Source organism: Thermobia domestica, chromosome 1 (assembly GCF_964235325.1).
Source record: "Thermobia domestica chromosome 1, izTheDome1.hap1.1, whole genome shotgun sequence".
Lineage (NCBI taxonomy): Eukaryota > Metazoa > Arthropoda > Insecta > Zygentoma > Lepismatidae > Thermobia > Thermobia domestica.
The window spans coordinates 319,709,421-319,718,953 of record NC_137454.1 but is presented as its reverse complement, the minus strand read 5'-3'; the positions used below and the strand labels follow the sequence as shown (position 1 = coordinate 319,718,953).

General features: G+C 34.3%; 1 long non-coding RNA gene across 1 annotated transcript; it reads right to left on the bottom strand.

The window, feature by feature from the left end:
- Positions 1–947: 947 nt before the first annotated feature.
- On the bottom strand, positions 948–8,992 carry LOC145667903 (uncharacterized). Its single transcript, XR_014127924.1, has 3 exons — positions 8,867–8,992; positions 4,974–5,129; positions 948–1,096 (listed from the first exon to the last, which is right to left on the bottom strand). It is a non-coding gene; the product is annotated as an uncharacterized LOC145667903 (long non-coding RNA).
- Positions 8,993–9,533: the final 541 nt, after the last annotated feature.

The window sequence follows — 9,533 nt, the reverse complement described above, 5'->3', positions numbered from 1 at the left end:
TGTATGTGTGTACTTAGGTGTACGTATATTGATATGCATATGAATATTTCTTTGTAGTATATGCTACTGCACAAATACATGTGGACTATCAGTTCTCTATTGAAGTTTAGTATACTATGAAGTACTTATTTTCATTTAATTTTTGTATTTTATGTTTTCAACATTTATTTATCTTTCTTAACATGTAACTAAAAATATGCTAAGAAAGAATAATAGATAATAAACTATGTAAACTTTCAGTAGATGGATTTTTTCTGTTGTAGGAAATAAATAAATGGGGCGCTCAGAACACAAAGGAATCTAGTCCACTTTTGGTCAAAGATCTTTACCTAATGCCCTTTCAGTGCTTAAAACAATAATGTGCAGATTTTTTAAAAAGCTCTTATAATGTATTTAAACAGAACGTACTTTTTTCTTTTACAACTTTGCTAACTGTACTTGAATCCCTTATGCTCTGAACACCCCAAATAATATTGGATCTTTTAGAGACAAAAAAGTAGTGTTTTTTTTGGGGGGGGGGATATTGTAGATTAGTCCACGTCATCCGAATTGGCATGTGGCATCAGGCAATAAGTTCGCAATGCCCTGTTACTAAATCTTCCTGGAGGAATCTAATCATTCATAACTGTCCACAAATATGACCAAAAACAATTATGAATGATTAGATTCCTCCCTGAAGGTTTAGTAACGGGACACTGCGAGCTTATTGGCTGATGCCACACGCCAATTCGGATGACGCAGACTATAGTGTCCCGAGAATAGGTTCCATCTCCACCCTTCTTTGTATATTGAAACCGGAAATAGTAAATCTACCCTTTCCGGTTTCAATATTGAATCACCATAATTTGCAAACTTTATCGCAGTTATTGGAAAGCTTCGTTGTTAACCTGAAGTGAATAACAGGGATATAGTGTTGAAATCATCTAATGAGGAAGAAAACTGTCAGATTTATCGAATATAATATTTATTTGCGATTCATATTTTAAATGTCAGGAACTGCAGTGTACAAGGAAACAAATACATTTATTTGAGGACAGGGTCTAGATGAGCGGTTCATTCAGTCGAGTATCCGGATCCAGTAGATTCGAAGGAATACCTAAAAAAGAATGAAAAGATGAAAAAATAATAAGAAAAAACACCTTTCTAATAAACTTAAACCTTAAATTACTGCTAATTAAGTATGTACTATACGGTTAAGGAAGGTGGTGTTTGACAATTGAACAGAATACGTGGTGTTTTAATGGCGCAGTTGCCAACGGCTGCGCAATAATAGAGACAGCAGCACTGTTGACAATCTTACGACCAACTCACGTAGACCGTTTAAGAAGCCGTAGTTCTGTGATCGTAGTAATATGACAGGGTGGTTTGTAACGCTTGTTTTCCATATAACAAATATGGTAGTACTTGGAATATTTGACGATGGATTCAGCATTCAACTACTAGCAACAGAGCAGTCAGTGACTTTGGTTGTCTAGAATAGGGAGAAAGAATACTGCAGCGATTGGCGAACAACCCTTTATACAGCATGTATAACTACTTGTCAAATATTAGCTTTCCTTAATCGCAAAATAAAGAAAGCAATGTCTTGCAGAATATCAGAATATATATATATATATATATATATATATATATATATATATATATATACAGTAAAGTCTCGTTAATTCGAACAGAAGTCCATTCCTCTTGAAAACTGTATTGAAAACAATAGTAAAAAATCGTGAATAAATCGAACTTTTGAACCTATGTTTTGGATAATTCGAAGTAAATACAGTTCAGAATTTTTAATGTTGGACAGATATAAACAGAGAAATAGAGTTTTAACGTGTGTTCAGTTATCCAGATGCAGCCATAGGGAAGAGTAATACAAAAGATAAATAGAAAATCTATGTAATGATAAAGATGAAGGTGAGTTGGGAAAGAAGTAAAGATAGAGAGCGTGTGCCAATCTTATCTTGTTTCAGAATTGGTTGAAAGTTTAAGATGAATTATTGATAAAGTCAACTAAATGTTATTAATATCGTATTCCACTCAATACATGAAATTCAAGATTTATTGACCGTACAAAAACAATCAAATTTAAACAAATGAGATTTACGACTTCTTAAAAGTGAGAACAGAATATTCAAATTGTTACTGGTGTTTAATTGCCTGGGCTATTCAATGTGTGTTGTAGTGTTGTACGTAAATATATTTTCCATTGTACATGTAGTTTGAATTATGTGGAATCGATATCATTTGTTAGTTTGCGGTATTCGATCACGCAAATAATAAGCTGCTTTAAAGGTAAAGTCTACACTATATGGATATGTTTTTGATGCACAGTACTTTGGTTTGTTTGTTGTTATATATGTGAAAATGAATGTTGTTGAATAATTCGAATTTTGGATAATTCGAAGTTTTTTCGTGTCCCCTTGGACTTCGAATTAAAAAGAGTTTACTGTATATATATATATATATATAGATAGATAGATAGATAGATAGATAGATAGATAGATAGATATAGATATAGATATAGATAGATAGATAGAGGGAGAGAGAGAGAGAAAGAAAGAATAGGTGGATAGATATAACTCTCTTAGGAAACAAACCATGCAAGATAGACAATAGCAAATTCTTTACTGAATACCAAAAGTGACAAGTAGAAACGTACACAGCATCCTAATACAAGGTGGTGAGGTGGTGTCACGAAAATTATCCAAGACAGATGGTTGTCAAAAATTATTGGAATGATCTTAATGGATCGACAATTCTTGATAATAGTATATATGAGTTACAAATATTAGTAACCCTTATCACTACACTCACGTGATCACAGTTCTCATTCTCGATATCTGAGCATTTGAGATTAAGAAACAAACGCTTATACTTTGTTCTGAGAGATCATATGTTTAACCCTGTGACTGTAAGAATTTATTGAAACACAAATAGTTAAACTAAAATTTACTGTTCCTGGGTAAAATTTATTGTTATATCTGGGTATAACAAACGGTTCTGCGAGCTCGAAATAGTTCAACAAGTGGTTCTAGCGAATCGGCTGAATAGTGCCACTGAGGATAACGAATTAACTGCAAGGACTTGTGCATTATGTATAAAGAGGATAATTTTGAAAATCTTCTGTAAAATACCCTTTAATTCCATAGTTTCGAAGCACCTTGCACTTTACTTCGATGGGTAGTGGCTCTTCTTCACGTGGATTATTTTGTTTTAAATGTAAGTCAAAATTAATGATTATCTCAAGAGTAATGTCATTTTACTAAAAATGACACAAAATCAGTTAGTAATTATTTTTCAAACTTTTCTTTCATTTTCATGAATCAGTAAGTACGTAGACTAGGAAAGTGCTTCTCAAGTTGTTTTCATTAACAATACACTGTTCAGAAACGGTCATAACGTGGTGACACTTAGGTGAGGTTAAGTTAGATTATGTTTAATTAAGAATAATTGTAACCGTTGGCAGGTACAGTTTATCTCAAAACTGAATCAAAACTTCATGGTGGAAATAAAATGTGTCTCATAAAATCTAGACTTACAGAAATTATTTTTAGATTATGAAATTTCGCAACAAATACCATGGTGCTGCGCGACACATCAACTGGAACCTCTTGAATTAGGGTATTAGATTCTACAATTTACAGAATTTTCTGCTATTGACTAAAAACTTTGAAAACATTAAGTTGATTTTAGTAGAATTTTATCAAGTAAGATAGGTCAACCTGTCATTAGGAGCATCCAAACACAAAGGAATCAAATTCTATTACAAAAGTTCTGAGTAAAATAAACATGAAGTTTGTCAGGTACATGGAAAAGATAACACCATTAAAGTTAGCTTTGCTATATTGAATAACTTATACTAAAAATACAAATCCCTGAGTAAAGCAATGTTTATTTATAAAATGATAAATGAGTGACCGTTTCGCCAACTAACTGAACATATTGGTTTTACAAACACTAATGAAGCTGATCAGGCGTGATCAGTGTCTGATGAAGCCAATGTGTTCAGTTAGAGCCTTTCTATTTGAACTGTGCCCCTTCTGGCGCTACTATCGATGTGTGTTTTCCCGCACCTTCTTCGAAAGAGGAGGGACAAGTTGCTGCGGCCGAGATCTTTCAGTTGTTAGATGACGAAGCAAGGATCTTATAAAATAGAGGATCTGCCCTTACAACAAAATCTTGAAGCCATACGTCACAGTTTCGCCAGCCCTACTCTGGCCACTCCGCCCAATAGGATCGCAATGTTTTGAGCCATCAATCATGGCGGAAACGAAAGTAGCCAATCAGACAATGGCAGAAACGAGAGTAGCCAACCAGACGTGCCGATGCTCAGTTTTGTTTTTTTTTTTTTTTTTTTTTTTGGCTTCATCGATTTAATAGGATGTAGATACATATGGGTAGATCCTTTACTTAAAACATCCTTGTGCGGAAGCGTTGCCACAATGAATTATTTCACAGGCTTCGCTATGCACTATCTTGTTAGCCATTCTAAGTAGCCTACGATTTTCACTCGTCAAGAACAAACGACTAAATGACAAATTGGCAACACGGCTGAGGTCATTCACTTCTTTTCCGTAAGCAAAGGGGGTGGGGCCGAAGTATAGTTCGCATAGTTTCCGAGGACACACCTGAGATATACAGGCTCTAGTTGGCGAAACGGTCACACATTTATGATTTTATAAATAAACATTGCTTTACTCAGGGTTTATAAGATAAAAGTTAGTTATAATAATTGAAGATGAACATTTTTTGTTCTACGCGGAGCTTCAGATAGAGATCTCAAAGATGACATATGAGCCTAATTACCAGAAATGGACTTAATTCCCTTGTGCACTGAACGCGACATATTTTAATACGAAATATTAGGGAGAAATTTTTGTTAGGTATAGAAAAGTCTTAACATTAATACGAATTGTTTACGTATCTCCAATTTCATATTTTTTTTTACGAAAAAGAAAAAGAAGTGTATATTTGCATACCATACTTGGGTGTTAGCGCCGTCCATAGAAGTATCCACCATAGTAAGGGCTTGCATAACCATATCCAAGTCCATAACCGTATCCTAAGCCATAGTAAGGATAGTACTGAGCAGAAACAACAGAAAGGACAGCCAAGATAGCCAGTACGAGGAGAACCTACAAGATAAAACAAAACAAAAACATTATAATACAAAACGTTTACTTTTAGTTAAAAATAAATAATTCATTCATTGTCAGTTATATGGCTTAGTTCTAAAACTATTGTTTTTGGTTTATCATTCTAGTGTTAAGGGTACCTCATAAAGAAAGCAACTTTTCAAGTGCCCGCCATTTCTGTTCTAGTAAGTTGGCAGCACTGAATGTTACATGTTTCTCATCTGTTGTCGTTGTGGTCAGTGGCCACGGAGCGCCTAATAGCGCCTGGTAGGAATGCATGATTTCATGACGGAACAGCGTGCTGTCATAGTGAAAACTTATCACAAATGTGGTGAATGTTGTGAATTCTTACCCGTATAGAGAACAGATGACGATCATGCGCTATTCAGTGCTCCGTCACTATTAACCACAAAGACAAATGAAAATAATGTAACGCTCAGTGCTGCCAACTCACTAGAAGAGAAATGGCGGGTATTTCAAAAGTTGCGTGATGGAGTTGAATACCTTTGAAATCAACTTAAATGTTAATGGTTTGATTTTGTTGATTTCCTTTTCTATGTTATTTAAATGTTCTTTACTTTGTGAAAATTAAGGTGTACAATTTTAATATTTAATAATGAAATTCAGTTTCAATATTTATTTTATTTAATCCAAATTCTTTTTTAAAAAAGAGAAAGGAACATTTAACTAGGCATAAAGAAGAAATCACTTTAAAAAAATTCAAGCTCATACAAAAGAGAGAGAGAAAGAGAGTTCCCTCGTGGCTTTATGGTTATGTGCGTGTCTTTGACGAGGGAGAGTCGGGATTCTATTTCCGGTGGAGCCTTGTGTGGTTCGGATCTCACGTTAAGCTGTAATGTCTTATACATCCTTGCTGTTGAAAGGAACGCTAGACACCAAATCAAACCAAGTAAAGCCATAGAAAACGAGAATAACTCCACATTAACACCAGTGGTGGATCTAGAAAGTAAAAGCGAGAAGAGGGGGACAGTCAGAACCCAGACTATGATAGGTACACCATGATTTTACTATAAACTTCCAAAAAATGTTTAAATAATAGCTCAAATTATTGTGTCACTCAAAAAACTGGGAGGCTAGGCCCCCCGTCTCCGGGCTAGACCCACAACAGATTTACATCAGTGGTTTAAAGAAGAAAAAGGTACTCAACACAGTTAACAATACAGTGTTTTTGTCCATTGTACAACCAAATTTGCTATTGGCTTAGTAGTACTATGTAGAAATTGTTTCCACAATAATTATATCCTTGGCAACAATACTCAGGGATCAATTAAATACAGGTTGAACCTACACTGTATGTGTACTGCTATGGCGTAGCGGTTGTATGATCTCTTTAGATGATAGCACATTTGGCATGTTCAGTGCAAAAGAGAATCAAGTACAACTTATGGTCTTTATATATATATATCAAGCTCTTTTCAGAGCTTAAAAGATTCATGTTCAGATATTGTAAATTCTGAATATAGAAAATAGAAACAGAATATAGAAAATAGAATATAGAAAAAAGAATATAGAACAATATAGAAAAAGCAGTGTATACTTTCTCATGTATTTGAGCATATCATATTATACTTCATGTTTCTCTTTCTCACAAATTTGGTGATTAGACTTGATTTATTTGTACTCTGAAGCCCTTCCCCCTTATAACGTCAATGCAAAATGATAATATATCCACCAAAAAAAAATTTGAAATCAGAATCCAAAAGTAAAAGAAATATATTACCGATATTTTCCCATTTGCTCTAGTCAATATCTTAAGAAAACATAACGGATTTTACTTCACTCGAATTCTAACATTAATTTAATATACAGCAAATAGTCTAGAGAGGGTATTAGCCATTTCTTAAAGAATTCAGGCCTACGGACAAAAAAGGAAACAAACCATCGAGCAAAATTTACAGGGGAGTCAATTTGAAAGGATTTAGCGCATTTTGGACCCACCTAGAACGATAGGAGTTTCAATTTAAAAGACTGCAGTTCATTATGAGCTCACCTAAGATAACTAGGTACGTCGACGCGGACAACCGTCCACGAAAATGTTATCTCTTTTTATAGGCTTATTTATAAATTATTGTACTGCTTTATCTTTATTTGATTTAAAACTCAGTATTTCAAACCTACATTAATTGATCAAGAGACACCCTTCAATATGACTCTTCTGGATTTGCTAGTGCCTTGGACGACATGAGAAGCAAATTAAAAGGCTTCAACGCATTTTGCACCCACCTAGGACGGCAGGAGAGGCAATTTAAAAGGCTTCAACTCGTTTTGTACTCTTCTAGGAGAACAGGAGACAATTTATAAAGCATTCAACTCATTTTCAGTCACTTAGGACGACATGGGAGGCAATTTAAAAGACTTAAACTCATTTTGTACATACTTAGGACTACTAGGTGAGTAGGCGAGGGTATCCGTTCCAGTAAATGTTATCTTTTTATAAGCCTACATGTAAATTATTGCACTGCTTTATCCTTATGTGATGTAAAACTCATCATCTATCCAGAAAAAGATCAGCTCCTCCATACGACCCTTCTGGATTCACTAACTCCTAGAAGGACGGGAGAGGCAAATTAAAATATTTCCACTCAACTTCGCACAAACAGAAAGGTAAGTGTTGAGAATATCTTTCTCTCTCGTTTTTTAGATTTTAAAAAATTAGTATCTTCCCCTAAAATCCGAGCTTTGTTTAATTTGGTACATGTCCCGTTTTCCGTCGGAAGGTTCTACTGTTTTCATACCTGACAGTGAATCTTTTTAGTATAAACTTATAAATGAGTAGTGAAGAAACGCACTTTAATTGAATAATTGATAGAATCAAATTAAGTTGTGATGGTAAACTGTACATTAAAAAAATATTTCAAATACGATGGTAGTTTTCTAACAAAACGACTTGTAGTAGGATATATGATTCTATTCTTTACCTATTTGGCTTATCAGCTTGCTACTATGATCTGTAGGCTAAAAGAAATTATAACGTACAGACTGAGAATACGGACTACTGGTAAAGACACTATCCAAATGCCTCCTATACCCATTCTTTTGTTAGTGGATGCACTTATAGCCCGCTTGGCACAAGTAAGCTTGAGGGGCGTGGACAAATATTTGTTAAAAAATTAAAATTATTTCACTAATTATCTCCTAGTGCCTTCTAGACTGTAATTTTCTTGGGCCACAGACTGCGTACAGATTTATAATATGTCTAAACATGTATATGCTATAAATAACATTTCTACACATTTGTATGCCCAGAAATAAATAATATGTCTGGAAAAGCATATACCGTAAAAAATGATGAATAAGTAAACGAAGAAAACATGCACTAACGAGTGCTAGGTGGTCATTACAAGCTAGCTTTATTGTAATGGTAATGAAACATTCTTTTTAACGCTGTCTTTATGTTCTCAGATGGCTTGTGTGTTTGACGTTAAGTAAATCAGTTCATTATCATTCTTTAACAGATTTTACCTCTAAATTATATATGTATTAACTGCACCAACTATATTATATGCAAGAGAGTGACAATGAACCACTATGAAAGCTAAAATATAATGAAGCGGAATACTTCCCAACATTGTGTGTTCACTGTATGATTAGGATTGATTTGCCTAATAATATTAAATGTTCTACAGTTTAGTGATCCACTTTCATAAACAAAACTCCGGTATCACGAATATTTTGCTTGTTAAATTATACGATCAGTTGCTAATGTGTGTACTTACAAGTTGACTGAACATCTTGTTGGCGTTTACGAGAACCTTCTGTTACTACTGAACGTAAGGTACTACGTTTGATTCCAAAGAGTGCAATGGTATTTATATAAGAGGATTCCCTCGATTGCTTCACAAAGAAAAGACAATAAGCATCCAAAATGCTTTGTTATTTATGTGATTTTTTTTTTGGCATTACTTATGTGTTTGTATGTGAGAAAAAGTGAAAGGTAACGTGAACTTTGTAAAGTCCAATCCAAGACATACGTAGTTACATCCTTTTGTGCAAAAATATACTTAAGCAGATTTAGAAGTAATAACCTGTTCTTGTCATGTAGATGTTGGTCAAGGTTAACATACTAAGTTATAAGATCATTTCTTTTACCGTGGGCGACGACGATTCTTGTTTCTTTAAAATTCTGAAGCATATTCTTCCGCACCACACATTCCTAAGCATCAATTTATTATGAGTGAACCATTCTTCTCAGTGCGTGGCATCCATTTGCAACAAGACGGAAAAGTGTTCACGAAACTCGTTACTATTCCGTTGGAGTAAAGATCTACGTAACTCATGCTAAATCTACTGTTGCAGTAATTCCCTTTCCTTTTTTTCTTCCTTTTTCATTATGATACTTATTCGTGATTTCATTGGGTCGCGTGCTTGAAAGGATTCATGCTC